At 41.8% G+C, this 23,232-nt stretch overlaps 1 pseudogene; it reads right to left on the bottom strand.

Moving 5' to 3' along the window:
- The window catches only part of LOC140542389 (uncharacterized), a 203,604-nt pseudogene extending 182,731 nt beyond the window's left edge, over positions 1-20,873 (bottom strand).
- Between the last annotated feature and the right edge of the window lie 2,359 nt (positions 20,874-23,232).

Raw genomic sequence — 23,232 nt, 5'->3', positions numbered from 1 at the left:
ACACAGTCAGCTTAAATACTGAGGTGCTTTCCTGTCTCTCTTTGAATAGTGTTTGTTATGTCCGTCTTTGTTTAAACACCATCTTAAGTGTCAGTTTAAAAACCCCTTTTACCTCTTCTGGAGTCTGAACACGGTTAGCTGTTGGCATGGGGGTACACATCTCTCCCCATGGAAGTCATCTGCTATTGACTGGTCAGTCTGGGTTTGGTGTTCAGTAACACACTCTGTAAGAAATTTCACCAGTCTGTGTTTGAGGACTTTCCCTGTGTCTGGATAGTAGACTAGGTATGATGGACTGTTCTTGTTGTACCCTACAAAGATTCCCTTTCTCATTTTGACTTTAGCTTCTATCTGTCATGTTTGTAAGTGTTGTATACTGATCCAAATACTCTCCTCTTTAAAAGGTTTGGCTTTTTCATAACCATATCTGCTGTGGGACAGTGTTCAGTTATTTAACACTCATGGAGCACTGATCGAATGAAGTGGTGTCTAATGTGGTCGTGTCTTCATCTTTGTCACCATACAGGGTTCATGGAAAGAGTGATTTGCTTCTTGATTGTCTTCAGGTATTTTCACAGGTGCATATTGGTGATCACTGTTCATGGCACTTAGTAGCTGTGTGAGGTACAAGCTTTCCTGAATGGTTACAGCGAGTGTCATATATTCTCCTTCACATGTAGACCGAGCAGAGAGTAAGAGGACCATCTTTAGTTGGACTAAAACCGAAATCTGTTGTGCTTCGCCTGTATTTGAAGCCAAATCTGCATCACTGTGTGCCTCAAGCTTCAGTTTTTCTCCTCTCTTCTGGTAACACAGTCCATGATTAGTTGGAGCCTTTAAGTACCTCCTTACATGCTTGACTGCAGTCCAGTGTTCTTGTCTGACCCAAATGAACTGTGACAATTTAGTGACTGTCCAACTTGGATCAGGTCTTGTACATGTTGTAATGGTTGCGGCTTTGTAAGTTGTCTTCAAACTAATAAGAAAAAAATGCAGAGCGAACCATCCACTAAGTGTTTTTTTGCTTACTGCACCACAAACCCACTGAAAACACAACAACACATACAAACATCCACCAGTTCTTTTAATGGTTCTTTTATACTTTGTCTATTGGAACAACCCAAAAACAGTAGTTGGATAGCTCTCATCAGAGTGTATCTATAACCCTCTTTTGCACACTGGATCTATAGGACCAGCTAGTATTTTGAGCAAGACTCCAAATTGCTGTTTCGATGTGGTCCTGCTTTGAAAGCTTGTGACGTAATTGGGCTCTGAGTCGAGCAACTATCCCTACTTTATAGCCTTAATATTGGCTTTGTCTTATTTATGTTGTAATCCCTGTGCTATCTGCTATCTGTGTTACTGTACAGTACTTTTTCTCACTAACTGACTTTTGCATTTCTGTCTTTGTGTTTACACTCGAGGAACATGGCGACCGCGGAGGAACAGACGCTCTTCATGGAGCTCGTCCTGCTTGAACAGCAGATCTAGTTGCTGTTGTAGAGACAGACCAAACTCCACAGATGGAAGACTAGGCCGGAGGCAGCCTGGGAGAGTCGTCGTGTTCTCATTGTTGGAGATTCCACTGTGAAACACTTACATTTTGGGCCCAAAGAGTAACGCCGCTGTCTCCTGTTTTCTAGGTGCCTGTGTCCTGAACAGGCTTCCATTGGTGCTTCGGCAGTGTGACACCTTCAGCATCATCTTTCTCCACTGTTCTCCACCTGACTCAGCGAGGCCCTGAAGGAGCACTGCCGCACACTTCTGGACACCTTTCCGAAAAAGACAGACTCAAGGATCGAAGAGGCCGCCTGGGGTCCGTCGTTTATTCTTGGTGATTTGGACAGTTGGCAGGTGTGTGTGTGTGTGTGTGTGTGTGTGTGTGTGTGTGTGTGTGTGTGTGTGTGTGTGTGTGCGATATTACTCTTTGATACAAGCAGAAAAAATAATATCAGTGTCACTCAATGTTTCATCTAGGTTCTGTGTAAAGCCATTTTAATCTAGATAATAATGCACCCCCTAGGTTCTTCCAGACTGTTTGAGAGCATACAATGACTTAATCATTTTACAGAAAACCTTTTCACCATGTTTGATTTTCGCTTAAATCTCTCTGGTTGCTTCTTACAGATCTCACAATTAATTAATGCATTCAAGGAGGCTGTTGTAACGTCCATCTGCTGGAGCCGAAGGTCGTACTTTGCTGTCATCTGCGTCAAAGTGTATATTGGTGTAATGACTGTGTGTTTGTTTGAATGTTAGGGTTTTTGATTGGGTTTGGGGGTTTGTGGTGTAGTAAACCAAATAACTTTTAGTGGATTGTTCTCTTCTCACTCTTTCTCTTTTACCTGAGGATGAGCTACAAAGCCATGGTCTACATATAGGTCTACGTGTAAATAAAGGAGTGATTGCAGGCAATTTAACCCCCCTCCAAGTGCTAGTGAGCAGCACACAATTTTGTCCACAAGACCTCTCATGTTGCTTGTTACTCCTAGGCATTTCTTTATTTTCTTTAATATTAGCATTGGCTTGTTTCTTAGCCAGTTTTAATCCTTGTGTTATCTAGTGTGTTACTTTATATTATTTTGCTTTACTAACTTACTAACCCCTGTGTTTACTCAAGGAATACGGTGGCAGTGGAGAGGCCCTGGGAGAGTCAGCGTGACCAGGGAAACCGGTAAAATGTCCTCGGCACTTTGTCTTCAGCGAAGGACAACTACTCAGGGTGGTGTTCTCGTTTTTGGAGACTTCTTCTAAAACACTAATTAATATCTGTCACAAAGGGTAACTCCAAGGTGCCAGTGTCCTGGAGGACCACTACTGCAGGCTCCCAGACAACATATGGAAGAAGACCGCTGCCAGGATACGTCATTTCTAGCCCCATGCCCATCTACTGATGAGAGAGCAAGCCGTTCAGCCAACTCTTCACGCTCCACCACTGGCTGCAGGTTTGACGTCCGGTCCCCTTCTGCAAAGAAAGGCTTCATCTGTGCTCCCTGGGGTTTGTTGATCTCTCCGGGAACATCAAGAAGGTACTATGCTAGGACTGACTTACCTGACTGGTGTGACTGGGTAGGGCCAGTGATTTACATGATTTACTTTATTCCAATCATTAATTCTGCCATTGCTCTGCTTGTGTTAAAAATTGTCTCTAGCTCATATTTCTGACAAACCCTGCAGTATCTAACCTGTGTTGGTCCCACACATTGTAACCAAACATTATCAATGACTTTATTAGGGATAACCACCTTAGTTCACCATGTCTAATGAATACATGGCCCTGAATGAATCCACTCCCCCAGGTTTTAACTATTACAGTTTTCTTTACAGGTCTGGTCGTGGCAGCATATTTATGATAAAAAGCTAAGTCTTTTTATCTATTCCATCTGCAACAGTGTGTGACTGTCTGTATGTCTTTATCTCTTTGTCCATCTGTAACTCTGGCTGGTTGTCCATCCATCTGCAACTTTCAGTGTCTGTGTGTCAGTCCAACTTTTAATCTGAGGTAGCTCTCTTTACATATAAGGCATATAATCTCCCTACCGACTCACCGTAAAGATCTGATTCATGTAACAGATGATCTAGCCTGCACATCACTCTCTAACCACAGCTTTTTGTGTTAATAAATGGTGCACCAGCTCCAAAGCAGACCTGCTTCAGTTACTGAAAAGGACTTGTTTAGCATAGTTCCATCACAGTTTTTAAAACTGGTTTTGCCTAGGCTCTGTCTGTCTATTCATGTGCAACTCTGTGACTGGCTGTCTTCCTGACTGTGCGTCTGTAACTATATTTGGCTTGCTGTCTAACAATGTGCAACTCTATGGCTGGCTGTCTTTCTGACTGTGTGACGGTTTCTGACTGTTTGGCAGTGTGTATTTCGATCCACAACTCTGGCTGTTTGTCCATCTACAACTCTCTGGCTGTTTATAAATCTGCAATTGGTTCTGTTTAGACTCTGGCTACAACTCTGACTGGCTGTATATCCAACTGCAACAGGTTGGCTGGGTGGCTGTCCATTTTAAACTGTGTCCATGTGCAACTTTGTGGCTGGCTGGCTTTCTTTCCATATGTGATTCTGTGGCTGGACTGGCTGTCTGTGTGCAGCTCTGGCTGGCTCGCTGGCTGCTTACCGTTCTGCATCTCTGTCTGTCTCCATCTAAAACTCTGCAATTCATCCTGCTAAGGCTCTGGCAGCAACTCTGGCTGTGTCTATCCATATGAAACGCTGTATCCATGTGAAACTGTCTGACTATCTGCCAGCCAGCCAGAACTGCACATTGAAAGAAAGTTAGCCACTGAATTGCCACACAGTTGCAGATGGATACAACCAGCCAGAGATGCAGATAGTCAGACAGTTTCATAGGGATAGACACAGCCAATCTGCATCTCTGGCTGGTTGTATCCATCTGCAACTGTGTGGCAATTCAGTGGCTAACTTTCTTTCAATGTGCAGTTCTGGTTGGCTGGCTGTTTTTCCGACTATGCATCTGCAACTCTGTTTGACTGTATGTATGTCCCTCTTGTATGCAACTGTCTGTCTATAAATCTGTAGCTCTGTATTTGTTCTTCAGTCCATCTGCAACTTGTTCTGTTTTATCTGTCTACAAGACGATAGCTTGCTGTCTGTCCATCTGCAGCTCTGGCTGGCTGTCTCTGTGTTGTGGTAGTGTGGCTTTACCAGAAGTACACAGCTGAATACATCCAGTGATGTTTATTGAATTTGTGCAAAAAAGTCAATGGAAAGTATAGACAAAGTCAAAACGGAACATGAAAGAGACAAGTCGCACACTTACATAAGGCGCTCGTTCTTTGCTTAGCCTGGAGTGAACCAAGTGCTTGCTATAGGGGTGGTCATCACATCCTAAAATGACAATACGACATTATTTACATGTCTTGTTTACATGGCCTTGTTGATGTATACTGGTAAGCTAAGCTAGATGTAATTAATTGCTTTATCCTAATGCTATTGGTGTGTTTCTCTCCCCCCCCCCCCCCCCCCATAGGTTAACTGTGGCTCCTAGAAGACCCACTCACCAGCGCCCTCATTCCCTTAGGATCTGCAACTCTGGCAGGCTGGTTGGCTGTCACTCCATCTGCAACTGTATGGCTGTCTGCATGTCCATGTGCAACGCTTGCTGCCTGGCTATTCATGTGTATCTCTGGTTGGCTGCCTGTTCTTTAGCATCTCTAGCTGTCTCTCCATTTAAAACTCTGGTTGCCTTTTCATTTACACCTGTGTGGCTGTCTGCTTGGCCATTTGTTTGCAATTCAGTGTCTGTCTGTCAATGTGCAACTCTGGCAGTCTTTCTGACTATGCATTTGCAACCATGTTTGACTGTATGTTCCTTTGTCCATCTACACTTCTCGCTGGCTGTCTATAAAGCTGCAGTTCATTCTGTTTAGATTCTGGCAGCTACTCTGACTGGCTGTCTATGCATGTGAAACTCCCTATCCGTCTGCAAATGTATGATAATCCCTCTGCAACTTTGTTTGGCTGGCTGTCAGGTGCAGTGATGGCTTTCTTTCTGACTATGTGTCTGCGTCTCTGTTGTTGTGTGCTGCTTTGACTGTTTATCCATGTGCAACTCTGGCTGGCTGTCTTTCTGACTGTGCGTCTGTAACTATATTTGGCTGTGTGAATGTCCATCAACACTCTTTGGCTTGTCTGTCCATCAGCACTCTTTGGCTGTCTATGAATCTGCAATTTTGTTGCGTTCTGTTTAAACTCTGATGGCTGGCTGTCTATCCATGTGCAGTTCAATGGATGGCTGTCTTTCTGACTGTGTGACTGTTTCTGACTGTTTGGCAGTGTGTATTTCGCTCTGCAACTCTGGCTGTTTGTCCATCTACAACTGGTTGACTGGGTGGCTGTCCATTTTAAACTGTGTCTGTCTGCAACTGTGTGTGGCGCCGTTTGCAGGTCCATGTGCAACTTTGTGGCTGGCTGGCTTTCTTTCCATGTGTGATTCTGTGGCTGGACTGGCTGTCCTTGTGCAACTCTGGCTGGCTCGCTGGCTGCTTACCGTTCTGCATCTCTGTCTGTCTCCATCTAAAACTCTGCAATTCATCCTGCTAAGGCTCTGGCAGCAACTCTGGCTGTGTTTATCCATATGAAACGCTGTATCCATGTGAAACTGTCTGACTATCTGCATCTCTGGCTGGTTGTGTCTATCTGCAACTGTGTGGCAATTTAGTGGCTAATTTTCTTTCAATGTGCAGTTCTGGCTGGCTGGCTGGCTGGCTGTTTTTCCGACTATGCATCTGCAACTCTGTTTGACTGTATGTATGTCCCTTGGCTTTCGGTCCTTCTGCATCTCTGTCTGTCTGTCTGTCTGTCAATCTATACCTCTCTGGTTATAAATCTGCAGTTCATTCTGTTTAGACTCTGGTTCCAACTCTGACTGTCTGCAACTGTGTTTGTCTTTAAATCTGCAGCTCTGTGGTTGTTTTTCTGTTCATCTGCAGCTCGTTCTATTTTACCCATCTACAAATCTGTAGCTCGCTTTCTGTCCACCTGCAACTCTGGCTGGCTGTGATGTGGTAGTGTGGCTTCAAGCAGATGTGAAGGACGCTTCACCACAAGCACACAGCTGAATACTTCCAGGTAAGTTACAGTGATATTGAATTTATGAAACAAGTCAAAGGAAAATGTATATAAAAAATGAAACAGAACAGAACACAAATGAGCTCACTCAGTCGTGCACTCTATTAAATTTATATAGATTTATAACCTCAAGATTGGATTATTGTAATGCTGCTATGGTAGGAAGTTTATGTAAATCTTTAAATAAGCTCAGGGTCATTAAATAAGTTCAGAATGCAGCGGCTTGACTGCTCACTAGAGCTTGAAATTGTGACCACATGTGTCTATTCTCTCGTCCCTGCACTGGATTCCAGTTAAATTCCATGTTGATTATAAAATACTTCTTCTGAAATGAGTCTCTCGATTGTTTGTCCCCACAGCATCTTGGAGAACTTCTTAAACCCTACAACCAGTAACGTACATTTCTTTTGCAGGATTCTGGACTACTATCAGTTTCCCACTTCAGAAGAAGCAACTCTGGGGGTATTCTAATCATGCTGCTGTAGCCTGTTTTCATACTAACACTGTTCTGTCCTGATCTGATTACAGGTTCTGATTATTATTGTCTTTCTAATCTACGTTTACAGGTCGTGCACCAGTCTACTCATACTCCTAAATCCCTTTCTTAATTTTCTTCTTGAAAATGGCCCAGAACATTGTGCACCCTTGACCTCCTTTCAGGCCCCCAGGAATCTGGTTCCTATCCTTTTTCACACACAAGGACAATGCACCACCTAATGTTTAGTTAGTCAATCGTACCGATGTCTCTTGTGAGTTTCTGTGTTCAAAACAAAGTGTTTCATCCAAACTGGCTGAGCTGTTCTCGCGTTTGAGACTCTTACCAACACTACTTTAGGAAATGACCGCATGTGGTTGTCCTATGTAGCTTTTACAGCCACAGTGCTTCAGGACTGAAATAAGGGGGTGAGGACACCAGTCTTACGGGATGATAGAAATCCATGTTTGGTAAATGGAAAATGTTTATGGACTCTGAGCTGATCATATGGATTGCAGTGCTTGTGCTCGAGACTGCTGTATTATCCTGTTCATTCAAGTCCTTTTTCTCGGAGTGGTAGATATGTCTGTTTCTTTGCAAATGTATTTTGGCCACAATTCTGTCTCTACTGTTATGACCTTGATCAATTCTACCCGTGTCATTTGTACAGTAAGTCCTGTGGCAAAAGAGGCCTGAGTTTAGGGAAGGACATTTTTATTGTATCCAATCCTTTGAGTATGTTTATGTAGTTAGGACTTTCCCTGTGAATCAAGGCCTTGTTTTATCTAAGATGTGCTTGAAACCTTTACTGTTTTTTTTTTTTTTTTTTTTTTTGTTGTTGTTGTTGATGTTTTAAGCTTGCCGTGATCTGACTCCCACCCTACCCATTGGATCTCCTAACCCCTTGTTTTCCCCCTCCTTTCTGTTTTTTCTCTCTCTCTCTCTCTACCATGTATTGAGATGCCCAGTTCCAGCTATTCCATCCTTCTACCACCAGACCTGGCTCTCGACTATCCTACAGCCCACTGTCCTGATCTAGAGCCTCGTGTTGATTCATCCTCACCTCACTGCATGACCATGCATACCTGCCTGGACTTCAACATTTCACTCACGTTTTCATCTTTTATGGCTTGACGGCGCATTTCCATATTCTCTTAATTCAGTATTGATTTATTGTTTTTATTCCTGGGTTTTATTCTAGGTATTTATACCCAGATCTCTGTTAAATGCTTTGTGATGACATTCGTTGTTTTATAAATAAACTTGAATTGATTTTATAAGGCTTTTCCCCTTTTATCTATTTTGTTTTTTGCCAATGTTTCAATACCACTCCCTTTACCTATTATTTATTACTTGTTGACACTTTGAACATATAGTCGAGTGATGACGCCAACTGCTCGTACTTTCCTGCTTTAGAGAAACTAGGGCTGTCAGCTTGTATATCATATATACTCTTCTATATTCTGAAAGCAGTGTGTGCAGTCTTTAATCCCTTATTTTTTACTAATAATCATAATACATGTAACATTTGCTGTTACTTTACTTTGTGTGTTATTATAGTAGTCTAGTGGTTATAGATTTAGTCTCTATGTATACCAGGCTATGTAGAAGTCAAAACAGTAAAAGTCAATACAAAAAAACAACTGAACTGTTCACTAATGCTGATTAGAGGTTTCTGATTGAATACTCACGACAGGAAGAGCTTACTCGGGCCAAAGGCCAGTATATTAATTATGAATTACTTCAGGTGACCATATATATGTAAATTCAGTATGCGAGTAAAAGGGGAACACACATTTACTTTCACTGTTATGGTAAATTTATCTTTACCCCTTATCTCGTGTACATTACGTCCTCTCTGTAATCTTCTCATCCTGAACTGAATTTAGAGCATCTATCGACCGATACTTGGAAAATACTTAAACATGGACTCCCAGGTGGTAGGTGGGATGAGAAGAATCGTATCTTAAAATAAAAAAATATGTGAAAAAACTGGATGTAGTTCAGTTCATGACCGTCATGAAAAGGTAGAGTGACGGTCTGTAAACAGAAGAATTGATAAATCTGTAGAATCCTCACTTGAACTGAATGTTTAAATGCACTGGAACTAAAGAAACAAACTGTAGCTGGTCTCTGTGGCCTAGACCTTGCAAAGGCTTGTGGGAGGGTGCGGGGAGATTGCCTCTCCAAGGCCAAGTGAGGTGAGGGTCCCGGAGAGCAGGAGACAAGAACTAATAAACTGCTGTTATATTTAATATATGCCAGAGTTAATCGTTTAGACACTACAGTCTATTAGACGTCTAAATTAAACAGCCCATAATGTTGCATATTAATGGTTTTCAAATGCTGCCATGGAGTTTCAGTTCATAGTTTCTAAAATGAATCTGGGTCTGGGTTCATGTTGGGAAATAAGGACTGTTTACACTCATTATGGAACTTAAAGGTGAAGGTCACTTTAGGTCAGTCTGAAACCACGTTAAGGTCATTTTTTCCAGGCCTCCTCACACTGTGGTTATTAGCACAACAAAACGGAGACAGTTCAGGGTAAAGAGACATAAGAAGACAATTCAGTCCAGTTTCACAGAGATTACACTGATTCAGGATGAAAAGCGACACAGTAGCGCCACCTACAGGTCAGATATCATATCTGCAGCAGCAGCTCCAGTCATAGACTGAGAAGAAGAAGCCAACGATCATTTCCTCACTTATTAACGAGGCTAATCGTCTCATCTTAAGGCATTTTAGCACATTAAATATGTAAATATTACCATTGTTATTATTGTTAATAAATAATGACAACCACAATAATAATTTCCTTTATGTATTACAGATGTGATGTTTTCATGATACAGTTGTTTTCAATAATAATAATAAGAAGAATAATAATAAATAACTAATAATGATAATAAATAATTTATTAGTTACTGTCATACCTGGTCAGACGTGGCAGTGAACACAAGGAAACACTTGCAGGAATGGACGATGCAGGACTTTAATGTAACCTGGGCAAAAGTAAACAGACACAACAAAGCAAAGCACAACCGGGGGAACAGCAATCTAATGCACAGAACCAGAAACAAAATCAAAACCTCACAACTCAAACTGGACACAGTAACACAGCTGGGACTGGGAGGAAGCTGAGCAGTATTCAGGAAAACGAGAAACACATCAAACAAAAGCAGAACACTAGACGGAGCTTGGGCCAGGAGAAAGAACACAAGCGAGGTGTTGAAAAAACAATGAACAGAAACCTGGAAGCAGAAAAACCAACAAACCAAAATAATGAAGGAAAAACAGAGAAGAAAGACTTCAGTGAAACAGGGAGGCATCAGGGCTTAGATCAGCAGAGCAGACAGAGCAACAAGGATAACAGACATAAGACCAAACAGGCAATGACAGGATCGGTCCACTTCCTTTTTGAGCAGAGCGTAGAGCGCAGTGCTACAGAGGCTGTAACAGAGCTGATTCACGACAACGAGAGAAAACAAAGCCACGGCTTAAGAAGCTCCAGTCCCAGCTGACCTTGATCCGCTTAATGAGGGAAGCCGGCTGCTGAGCGCGTGCCAAGGGCCTGACCGTTACAGGTATTACACTGTATTAATTCATTTATATCATTTATTTTACTATTAATAATAACGGTTATGTTTACAGTTTTAAATATTTGAATATATTTATATTGCCATTATTGTTAATTATAAATGAACAACAACAACAGTAATAATAATGATGTCCTTTATTCATTACTTAAAATTCCTTGCACTGGTCCTTGGCGAATAAAGAATCCTGATGGAGCTGGTTAGCAACGGTAACTAAGGGGCGGGGCAGGTTGACTGTGACATCACTATGTTCCAGTGCTTTTTTCAGCGTGGAGAGCGTGAGAGACAGTCACCTCTTCAGTTAGACTGGAAATGGAGGAGAAGAAGGAGAAAGATGTGAGTGGAGCTCAGAGCTCATAAACACAACACTACTGATCAACATGTGTAATTAAGATCATCGTTAAGCTAATTATAATATACAGTGTTTACCATCAATACATTTATTCATCGTTAACTAGAGAGTGATTGTGGCTCAGTAATGTTGCTGTGTTTGTTGCTAAGGTGTTGCTATGGCATATAGTTGGTACATTAGCTCATTCAAAATGTCTGGCTAATAGATCTCTGTCCACAAACTTTTGTCCACTTGATGCTTGGTCCAGAAGCTCCTCCATGCACAGACAGGACTGGAGAGCAGTGGAGATAAAGGGCACCGCTCCCGTTCTCTCAGCTGTGTGTGGGAGAGCTGCCCATTGTGACATCATCTCTGAACATTCCGCCATTCATTCCTTTTTTATGCCCTTAACATTGAGGACATTCAAAGAGATGACTTACCCCATAGAACCTCCCCTTATAGAACCTCCCCATAGAACTTACTCCATAGAACCTCCCCATAGAACTTACCCCATAGATCCTCCCTGTAGAACCTTTTCCTGCTCTGGTCTCTGTGAGGAGTTTGGTGTGTTCTCCCCATCTCTGTGTGGTTTTCCTCCGGTTGCTCTGGTTTCCTCCCACAATACATGGTAAGTGAATTGGCTATGCTAAATTGGCTATGGTGCCCCCTAGGTGTGAGTGTGTGTATTACAGTGTATTACAGTGGACACTCGTAATAAACAGATTACTAGTGTCCACTGCCATTCTCTCAGCATTAGTAATACATAGTGGCCTTAAGGTTAAACTGCTGTCTGTGCCGACTTTAAAAACTCTTATTTTACCCACTTGCTGCTCCTGTTCTCACCCTTCCTTCCTACTGCTTCCTTTCTATAGTGGAGGTGAGAAGGAGAGGACAAGACTGAACAAGCACTGAACAGGGATATTGGAGCTGATTCAGATCAGAACTGATTTTGACTGTTGATGAACTCAGACAATCACAGCAATCACTTGCAGACATGCCCCTAGTTCTCCAGGTAGCCAACTGGAGGGTTAGCTGATTTGTATTCGTGTGGCCTTTCCTTAATGTTTTACACCGAGCATCAACAACATAGCAGCACATACAAAGCTCAGAAGGAAAACCACAGCCGGCCTCCTCCACACTGTCCCCCCTGTCTGAATGTGTGAGCAGTGACGCTGCCCTAGTTACTCACATCTGTCACTAGAAAGTGTTTCAGCAGGTGCTTGAAGAAGCTTTCCTCACCTCTTCTGGAATTGAGACAGTCAGAGATTTAATAAAGAAAACACATCCAGTTCAGCAGACGGAAACACGTTGTTACTAGGAGAGGGTCAACAGAGGATGGTCAGACTGGTTGGAGCTGACAGAAAGGCTACAGTGACTCAGAGAATCACTCTGTACAGCTGTGGAGAGCAGAACAGTGTCTCAGGTGAGGTGGCTGGAGGAGCTACAGCAGAAGATTACGTCAGGTTCCTCTTCTGTCAGCCAAGAACAGAAAGCTGAGGCTGCAGTGGCTCAGCACAGGCTCACCAACACTGCACCACTGGAGTAACGTAGCCTAGTCTGAGGAGTCTGGAATTCTGCTGAGGAACACTACAGATAGGAGGGTCAGAATTTAGCACAAACAGGATGAATCCATAGACCCAACCTACCTTGTGTGAACATTCTAGGCTGGTGGAGGAGGTGTAATGGTGTGGAGAAGGTTTTTTTGGTTGACTTTGGGCCGTTCATACCAATCAATATTCTCTTGAATGTGTTGTTGCATCCCCATGTTGACCATGTGCATCCCTTCATGACCACAGTTTCCCATCTTCTAAAGGCTACCTTCCAGCAAGATGTCTCTCAAATTGGTTTCATGACAATGGGTTCTCTGTTCTTCACTACTGGTTCTTTCCAGTCACAAGACCTGAATCCAGGGGAACACCTTTGGTTGAGATGGTTTTGGGACAGCCAGAAAGATAGCGTCATAAAAGCAGTCTCCAGGAGAGGAGCTGGATGGGTAGGAAGAAGCAGCAACATTCAAGGTTTCTGCACTCAGCCGGAGAGGGACAGGAAGAGGGTCTAATCAACTCTGCTGCTCCTCTGAGCTTAGTGGCTGAATGTGTATGAAGGCCTCCTGACTTTTCTGGTCAGAGTACGTCATCGCCACTATCTAGTTTATATTAATGTAGTCCTCATCAGAGAACTCTGAATCATCTGAGTTCTCATAATAATCTTCATCATCCATCTCAATCTCCACATGGGCAGTCGTGTGTGTGTTTGGCATCTACAGGATGATCTTATAAGAACACACAAATGAAAAACTGGTTTACGGCACAATTTTAGCCACAAAATGTCAATGTTATGTGAACTACAAAGTGGGCAGGAACCTGAAAGATGGGAAAATAAGTCCATTTCCAATATTATAACCAGTACTGACTCAAATGACTATGATCTACACAGCTTACATAAACATTCACCTGCTGCTGATTTTACAATGCTGGTTTTCCCACATCAGCATCTACATTGATGTAGTCATCATCAGAGTCACCGAATCTTTTTTTCTCTGGAAGAATTGTTTCTCCACTTTCATTATTATCATCTTCATCTTCACCTCCATCTTCTTCCTCAAACAGGTGATCCTGATCCTGTGTTTTTTCTCCTACAGAATAATTGAGTCACAATACAGTTAAAATATGAGAAATATGCTTAAATATAGCTTAAAACCACCTTATGTAGCAATTCTACCTTAAAACAGCAGCTTCAGCATAATGTTGGGAGAATGGCATCTCCCTATTATTTACATGTTCATGACAGTTTCCACAACCCACTACCACCCCGTCACTTTCCTTAAACTCTGCCACATCTCTCAGTCCTAGCTTCACTTTTCAGAGGATGGTCTGGTCTTCTCCCACAAAGCAAATGCCACCAGAATTCCACCCTTCTCTAATTCCAGAGTTCTTTAATTCTCTTACACCTGGTTCAGTACAACCCCAACTCCTCCCAGTACAACCAGAATTCCTCCCAGTACAACCCAAACTCCTCCCAGGACAACCAGAATTCCTTCCAGAACAATCAGAACTCTTCCCAGTACAATTAAAAGTCTTGCGAGTACAAACAAAATCACCACCAGTACAAGCGTAACTCCTCTCCGTACATCCAAAGTCCCTCCCAGTAGAACCAAATCCCCTCCCTTTACTGGGAAAAGAGTGAATTAGCAGATTTTATCCCACTAAGCAATCAGATTCCAGTCTGACGAACCAGAGAGGCATTAGACTACTAAGTGTAACAGGATGCACCAGATTAGAGTCCTCTCTTTGTTTAAGAGCGATTTCTGCTTTTTCATAATCATCATCCTCCTCCCCCTCAGTCTCCTCATTTTCCTCCGGGGCTCTGGCACCTGAAGAATTGTGTGGAGAGATAAATTAATAAATAAATAAATACATCTTTTCAGTGGTTAACCATCTTTTACAGCAGCACATTTCTCTACACTTTAAACAAGGGTTTTCTTAAAGGCCTCTTTATAAAACCATGACACCATTTTACATGGTTCCTTGCCTGGTTAAATTTTTTAATTTATTTATTTATTTTATTTTATTTTATTTTATTTTTTTATAGTTTTTCAGTATATTTTTACCAAAAGGCATTCTACACAGTACCTAGGTACACTATATGGACAAAAGTATTGGGACACCTGCTCATGCTCATTGTTTCTTCTCAATATAGAGACCCACAACAACTCAACAAAGTAGTCTGCAAGAAGAATGTTTCTTTTTGTGATTTCTTATAGATTTTGTAAAATGTATTCAAAATATAATGGATGATGCTTCATCCATTAGTTTTGGGATGAGTTGGGGAGTTTGGGATGAGGTGGGGTGGTAATCCTCACATCCATGCTCGTTCTGCAGAGAAGAAAATAAGATACTTTTTAATACCTTGATTTCAGAAGAAATAATGAATGAGCAGGTGTCCACAAACATTTGGACATGTGTATCTACTCTCTGTTTACCTTCTGTGAGTTTCAATGTACCTCAGTAAACTGTCCTCTGAACAGAAAGTACTCACAGTGTCTACGAAATGTCTTCTCAGCTTTCTGCAGTTTTTGCTTATTTCTCCCTTTGAGGAAAACAATGATCGGCACTGATACGAGTAACAGTCCTTCTGCTGCTGCTGAAAAACTGATGATGGGAACCAAAACTGTCAGAACATTTACACTTCAGGAGAACTAGTCCAGAAAAACGATGAGCTCATCTTATTACTGTAACTTTCACAGTGACGGCCAAGAGTTCCGTGTTGGAGGATCTAAAAGAGCGTGAAGACACAGTTACTTCATAAACACAACTGTAGTTTCCCTGGTGGACATAATCAGCCTCAGGGAAGGAGAAGGTGGTGGAGTGGTTAACAGCTGACTGAGTTTTGGTGATGCTGGATTCACCACTGAACTCCAGGTGGAAGGAGCCTCCTGGATACTGCGGTTGAACGGAGCAGATGATGGAGCTGTAGCTCCTGGTCACTTAAGGCCCTTCAAGCCACCAGTGAAACACTGGTGAAGCACTGAAGGAGATGTTGGGCTGCAGCAAATTCACTGGAAAAGAAGAGGAACTGGTATCAGTAGCTGTAAACTGGTACAACATTCACACAGGCCACATTGTGATTGCAGCAGCTCACCCACAGTGGCTGTTCACACATACAGCAGTTCTCTGTGGAAGCTACTGTTTGTGAGCTGATGACAGCCAGACAGATACCAGTTAAGTTGCTCTACTAAAAATAGATAATGGCCAATGACCAAATGTTTGTTGATACATCTTCTAATGACTGAATTCAGCATCTTTAAGGTGCACCCATTTCTGACACAGATGTGCAAACAGCACACAGCTTGTCTAGTGCTTGTAGAAAAGTACTGCCATTAGAATAGGACACTTTTTATGGAGCAGATAGTAAACATGAACCTTCTTGCGCCATGCCTGATGTCAGGCATGGGTTAGAGGGGTATAAAACCACCCAGCATTGAGCTGAATTATGGTGGTGCTCCATCTAATAGTTGAGTTGGTGGGGTGGTGATCATCCAACATCCTGACCTCACTAACGCTCTTGTCACTGAATGCAATCAAATCTTCACAGCAATGCTCCTCCAAACTCTAGTAGAAAGCCTTCTTCCCTGAACAGTAGAGACAGTTACTCCAACAAAAGCAGGATAAATACTTTTTTATATCCTTCATTTAGAAGAAACAATGAATGAGCAGGTGTCCAAATACTTTTGTCCATATAGTGTAAATCACAGAATTCTTGATTTAGCGCTAATTAGTATAATATAATATTCTCTTTAATTTTCATTGCTTCTTATAACTTCATATAGTCCATACCGGTTCTCTAAACAGAGCAGCACATGCTAAGCACAAAACTGGCCGGGTGTGAATCCGGTAGTGGCACACTTTTTTTTATGGACGTTTTTAGACAGCCAGTAGCAATCCGTGCTGCTCACATATGATTACAGAATGCTGCTACTACTACTGCAGTCAGATGAGCTTATTATAAAGCCATTCTCTGTGCTCTTACCCACAGTGATGCTGATGGAGTTGCTCCTGTGTGATTTGTATAAGATGTTACAGTGGTCACAGCTGTACTGGACTGCTTCCCCAGGTGAGACGAGTTTGAGGTGTTTAGGGTGAGGTTTGGGCTCTCCAGGGCGTCTGTTAAAGGAATGTGATTAGTCTCTGATCATTGATGGTGCCAAAGATTACACGCACAGTAAAGTTCCCAGTGTTAAATCAGCACTTAAGTAATCAATACAGTTCGGCTTACCCTTCTAACACTATGCAGTGTAATAGTACAGTCTAATAACAGAAGTTAATGGAAGATCTGTGTGTCTTATTGACCAGGATGCTTCTTGGTCTGCTAGCTTGCATGACATCCAGGTAATCCAAGTACATCCTGGATACATGTGGTTTTTTAATCATGCTGAATATACCAGCTACAGTGTGTGCAAACCTGGTGAAGACAGGAAACGTTTGACCTGTCATTGCCAACAAAGGTTATGTTACAAAGTTTTGAGTTGAACCTTTGTTATTGATCAAATACTTATTTTCCACCAAAATTTACAAATAAATTCTTTACACATCCTACATGATTTCCTGGATTATAGTTGAAGTGTACCTATGATGAAAATTACAGGCCTCTCTCATCTTTCTTAAATAAATTATTATAAATTAATTATTAAATACAACAAATGAAAATCTAAATAAATAAGCTAAAATAAAGAATGACATTCACCTGTTAATGTTATTATCATGGCGTGTACGGCCAGACCTGAAGGGATGAACACTCGCAGAGATGGAAATCAAAGCATGATACTTTATTAACCAAATACAAAACAAGGAGATATGAACAGCAAAGTGCAGCAACATGGGCAAAACCATGAACAGAACCAAAACACCACAAATCAGATGGCGAACAAAACAAACCCGGGACTGGGAGGAGCAGGGAGCTGAACGAGAGTGAAACGAGGGGAGAACTAAAGGGGAGATAAACACAAAGCCACAAGCCTCGCTTGGGCAGAGAGGGGAGATACAAACCTGAACCTGCAGAGTACTGCCTAAAACCTGAGCAGGAAGCGAACGTACCTCGCTTGCCTCCGAGTCAGATGGAGAATCTCTCCTAAACATGGACTGCAAAACTAGAGCTGAGCTGAACACGGCCGTAACGCGTGATGAATCCCAGAGCGTCACAGAGATTCCAGTCGAGTCAATTCACGGCAGAGAACAAAGGGAACTACACTCCTTTAGTACTCCCAGTCCCAGGTGAAACACATGAACAATGAATCAACACAAATAAACAGACACGATCAGGAAGTCCCTATTTGGGCCTGTGGGCAGCGGCTCGGGATCGCCCCGGGGGAGGGCACGATAACGAGGGCCTGACAGTTATAGCTTTATGGTAACAGTAGGGGGCATTGGCATCTTTCAGAAACAATATTCTGTAGACAACAGTAAACAATTATTTAATACTTAAATATACTTTTGTAATTTGTAATTACACTGATTATTCTTATGTATATGATTATTTAATATATTTTTAATTATAATAATTTTATTTTTGAACATCCAGTGAACAGTTTAAACTCACCGGGCATATCGAGAGTCTCTACACCCAACTGAATGATGCGTGGAAGAATCGCCATCTAGCGATCATTATATGTCAGTAACAGCTTCCTTGTATAAAGACTCGCTTCCCGGCGCTTATCGTGACATTAAGGGTGAGATGGTAAATATTTGTTGTCGTTCCTTGTGTAACATTTCCTATATTTAATTTAACATAAAACACGACTCATATGAGGGGTTAGGTTGGGTGGTGTGAGCAGTTTAACTGAACCCTACGCCACTGTTTCCTTCAAATATCTCTTTAACTAGAAGCTGAGTGAATATTTACTGCTGGAAGGTCTAATTTACACTGGAGAGTGATATCATTTTCCTTTATGCTTTAAAAATGAAATTCTTTAGACATTTTGATTGTTTTTATTACACACTGTGCTGTAATGGCTCCCGCGAGCTTAAGACTCTCCACAGGGGGCGCCATTAGCGCAGCGATGTACTTGAAGTACTTGAGCAGCTTTGGTGTAGAGATGCTCACTGAGAAGCTTTTCAGAGTATTAACACAGTTCAGTGCTGTTGAAGCATTTGACTCCTGACTCCATGCTGCCACCTAGCGTCTAGTTTAATCTCCTACAATGACGGTTTCTGTCGTTTAATACAACTACACCTTTCATACAACGCAAATGTCAATTTGATATTTTCAAAATTAAATTAATATACCACTGAACTGATATAATTCTCATTCTTATTAACCACCGAAAAAAATAATAAAATTAACTTTATTTGACCTAAAAATGTCTCTCTCTTCTTTCTTTTCTACACACTTTCACACATTCTGGAAAGTAGGCGTCAGAGGGACTGAGACAAAAGTATTAAGTTATTCAGACAAAATCTAAGATAAAAGTCTTTATTAATGGATCAGTGTATAAATGTAGCCGGTCCTCTTTACATCCGGGATACCCGTCCATGACGCGTTGTGTCCAGCTGCACAGAGAAACAGGCTGGACTCTGTCTGCTGGTTCAGCCTGGTTCTTCTCCTCGACCGTGCTCCAGCCCGTCTAAATGAAATGAAGAGATGGTCATATATCTTCCCAAAGGGGTGTTGTCACTTTCCATTGATTCACAGAAGACAAAGAAGTTATTGAAGCGCATTGGTTACACCTAACGTGCATAATTAATGAAGAGGAAGGAAGCTCAAATATGTTTTTTAGAAGCCCCTCACACCTGGAGATACCCAAACGAGTTGGTATGCAACTTCGAGGTCACTTGAACAATAACTCACTGTGGCCAGCATAGAGAAAACAGATAAGGTCTACACTTGGGATCGGAGGAGTAGCTAGTTTGTTCCACTCCGGCTGAAGGGGAGTAACTGATTTGTGGTCTCCTTCATATGGAGCAGTAAAAGTCCACCCGAAAGTTTTGATTAAGTGCGTAAGTCTAGTAGTATGTTAGCCTGGATATAATTTACTAAGAGAATGATGATGAAATGAAATACATATGGTATATGTGAGAGATAATAATCATCTGACTATGTACTACTATGATCTCAAAACCACATTTCCTCCCTTTAAACATAAAATGTCAAACAAAGATTCTAACTGTTCAGAACTAGTTGATCTGAATTTAGATCTATGTCCACGATTTCAATGACCTCTACATGTCATAAAATCTAATACAATTGTTCATAAAGATAAGAGAGCACGAAATATAAGTAAGAACAAGTGTAACATAAAGGTCAAAGTCCTGTCTGTTTCCCTAAAGAAAATTTTAACACACTAGTCCGGGCCAGCGTTGGTTTCCGTGGCATGGAAACAACCGTCTTCTGCCTCGTGGAGTTTTGCACTACATAGGAGACGTTGGGCATAACAGGGAGAGGTTACTAGCACGTCATCTGATCACCTGGATCTTCAGTTTTAGACACAAAGCTGTCTGGAACAGTCCCTCTCTTGCAATGTGAGCAGTGGATCCATGAGCCTTCCTTCGATAGGCTTTCACTACCACCCAGTCACCGACTTTCACAGAGTGTAGAGGACCCTCAGCAGTCACTGGCAACACCTCTTTCACCTGTGAATGAATAGACTGAAGAGTTTTGCACAGTGCACTCATATAATCAATCATGTGATCATCGACCTGCTGTAGAGAGCATTCAACTGGCCTGTAAAGAGAAAGTTTAGGAAAAACAAATAATACTTCCATTGGGCTCAGTCCTGTTTGGCGGTTTGAATTATTTGATGGTCTGGTTTAGACGTTCCCATGCACCAGCCGACTGCGGATGATAAGCGCAATGTGTTTTCAAATCAATTTTCAAAGCACCAGAAAGATGTTGGATCAGTTTGTTCTAAAAGTGCTTGCCATTGTCTGATGAAATTTTTACTGGAACTCCAAAGGAGGTACTCTAGTAATTACTTCCCTTAGCAAGCATTTTGCTACTGCGAGTGTGTCTTGTTTTCTACATGGAAAGCACTCATGTCAATGATTATCAGACAATACCAGTAATTTTGGCATGGTGTTAGCTCAATGAAGTCAATCATAATGTGTTCAAATGGAAAATTTGGAGTAGGATGTGCCGATTGAGCTGTCGTGTCATTTTCCCTATGTTATGTTCATACAAATGACTCAGGATTTGCAAAACTTTTCTGCAAACGTTGAAAAACCTGGCGCCCACCAGTGTTTGTTCGCTGTTGCTACCATCGGCCCTTTTGATACATGGTCCAATCCGTGTATCAATTTCGCCAAAAAGGGAAAGCAAAAGCTTGGAAGTGCCATGCGGCCTCTTCAGATTCACACCACAATCCTGATTGTGCATCATTCTCGACACAAAACATCATATTCATTTATGTAACAATTTCTTCTGCTAATTAAAGATTATTCCTGCCTGAAAGACCAGAAAACAACATTCAAACATTTTTAACCACTGAAACCACTGAAGTCCTATAATTGTTGATTAAAAGTGTGTTGAGTTGTTTTCCTCTGTTGCCCGCCAAGTGACAGCATTCCACCACTAGATTACAGTGTATCCTTTTTGATGTGATTTTTTTCAACAAGTGGAATTAAGAAATAGCTACAAATATTGATCCCAAAATGTCCAGGAAAAGAAAAATTGATGCCGATGGAAGACCGTTTCAAGAGAGATGGGAAGGCGAATACATGTTTGTGCTTCAAGGAGAAAAAAACGGTATGTCTTTTGTGTTATGAGGCGGTGGCAGTTGTCAAGGAGTACAATTTACTTCTGCACTTTGATACCAAACACGGAGCTAAGTATCCCAAAGTTAGCCTTCAAGAAAAGCAACAAATTGTACAAGAATTAAAAGGCAAACTGCGATCGCAGCAGAATATGTTCACAAGAGCTACGGCCCAAAACAACGCAGCTATGAAAGCTGGCTTTATTGTAGCTGAAGAAATCGCTCGCGCATCTAAGTCTTTTTCAGAGGGTGCATTTTTGAAGCAGTGTATGCTGAAGGTCTGTGAGCAGCTGTGTCTCGACCAGAGAATTAGGGAACTTGCAGGAAACCTGGCAACACAGCTGGCCGCAGAGACGCGCAACTACATCACCTTTTCATTAGCGCTTGATGAAAGCACAGACAGCACGGATACAGCGCAGCTATCCATTTTCATTAGAGGCGTGAAGTCGGACCTCTCTCTCACTGAAGAGCTGTTGGATATAGCTGCCATGCATGGGACCACAACAGTACGGGACATTTTTGATGCGGTGGAGAAGTCCTTAAGTAAAAATGCATTGCCCTGGCAAAAATTGGTTGGATTAACCATAGACGCCGCACCTGCAATGTGTGGAGGAAAATCGGGCTTGGTTGGACTAATGAAAGAGAAAATGCAGAAAAGTCAAGTCAAGTCAGATTTTTTTGTATTGCGCTTTTTACAACTGTTGTCATCACAAAGCAGCTTTACATAAATAGTGATTAATAAAAGAGAGACAAAGAAGAAATAACGAATCAAAGACCCCCAATGAGCAAGCCAACGGCGACAGTGGCAAGGAAAAACTCCCTCAGAGCTGGAGGAAGAAACCTTGGGAGGAACCAAGACTCACAAGGGGGACCCATCCTCCTCTGGCCAGAACTATTTAAACATTAATAATAAAATTTCCAAACCAGATACAACAGAAAAGTTAAAAAATGTTTTTAACATGGTCGCTAAACAGGTAGCAGTGGTAGGTGTGTGAGCCGCTGGTCTGCTATGGGTGGTGGTGGGTCGGGGGCCTGCTGGTTGGACCGGTAGGTGGCAGCTGGTTTGACGAAGGTAAAGGGGACCTTAACGGGCAATCTTCCAGCAGGTCGGGCCGGGTGGCCATTTACTCGGAGAGGGTAAAGAGAGAGGGTTAATTCGGAGAGGAATTTTATGGAGAGCAGAGAATGTTGGTCAGTATCAGATTGTGTCTGACGACTCCGGCAGGTCTGACTATTACAGCCTAATTAAAAGGAGAGAGCCAGAAGGTAACACGGACACGGGAGCACCCATCTGCTCCACCGTCAACAAACCTGAGTGATCGCGTGTAAGCTGCGAGACGACAGCTCCAGCATCTCAGTGTACTTCAATTCCCTGGGTCTAATAAATTCTTTATGTGATGTGATTTTCAGAATTTTTTTCTCATTTTGTCTCTCATAGTTGAGGTCTACTTATGATGTCAATTACAGGCCTCTCATTTTTTTAAGTGGGAGAACTTGCACAATTGGTGACTGACTAAATACTTTTTTTCCCCACTGTAGGAGAACTTTGTAGTTCTAGAATTACAGATTGTAGTCCTCCTGTTTCTCTGCATACTTTATTATGTAAAGTATCCTGTACGATTAGTGTGAGCTGAAAACATGGAAAATGGTGCAACTAATAACATTCAGTGGCCAGTGAATGGTAAACGGTGCCCATTACTTCTGGGATGAGCTGGGGAAACTTTAATCTTTCAGTTGGGGATGAGGTTGGGTGATGATCATTCAATATTCTGACCGCACCAATGCCCTTGTTGATAAATGCAATCAAATTTTTACAGTGATGCTCCAAAATTTAAGATTCTGAAATCTCAAATAAAATATATTATAAATATAGATCATAACACACACAATGTAAATCTCTTTCAAATATCTGTCCTTATCCCTGTAAAAATTATAGCAAAAAAGTAGTAGCAGCACTTTATTATATAAAAAATATTATATTATATT

The sequence above is a fragment of the Salminus brasiliensis genome, chromosome 20 (assembly GCF_030463535.1).
Source record: "Salminus brasiliensis chromosome 20, fSalBra1.hap2, whole genome shotgun sequence".
NCBI classification, from domain to species: Eukaryota; Metazoa; Chordata; class Actinopteri; order Characiformes; family Bryconidae; genus Salminus; species Salminus brasiliensis.
This window is presented reverse-complemented; position numbering and strand designations above follow the sequence as displayed.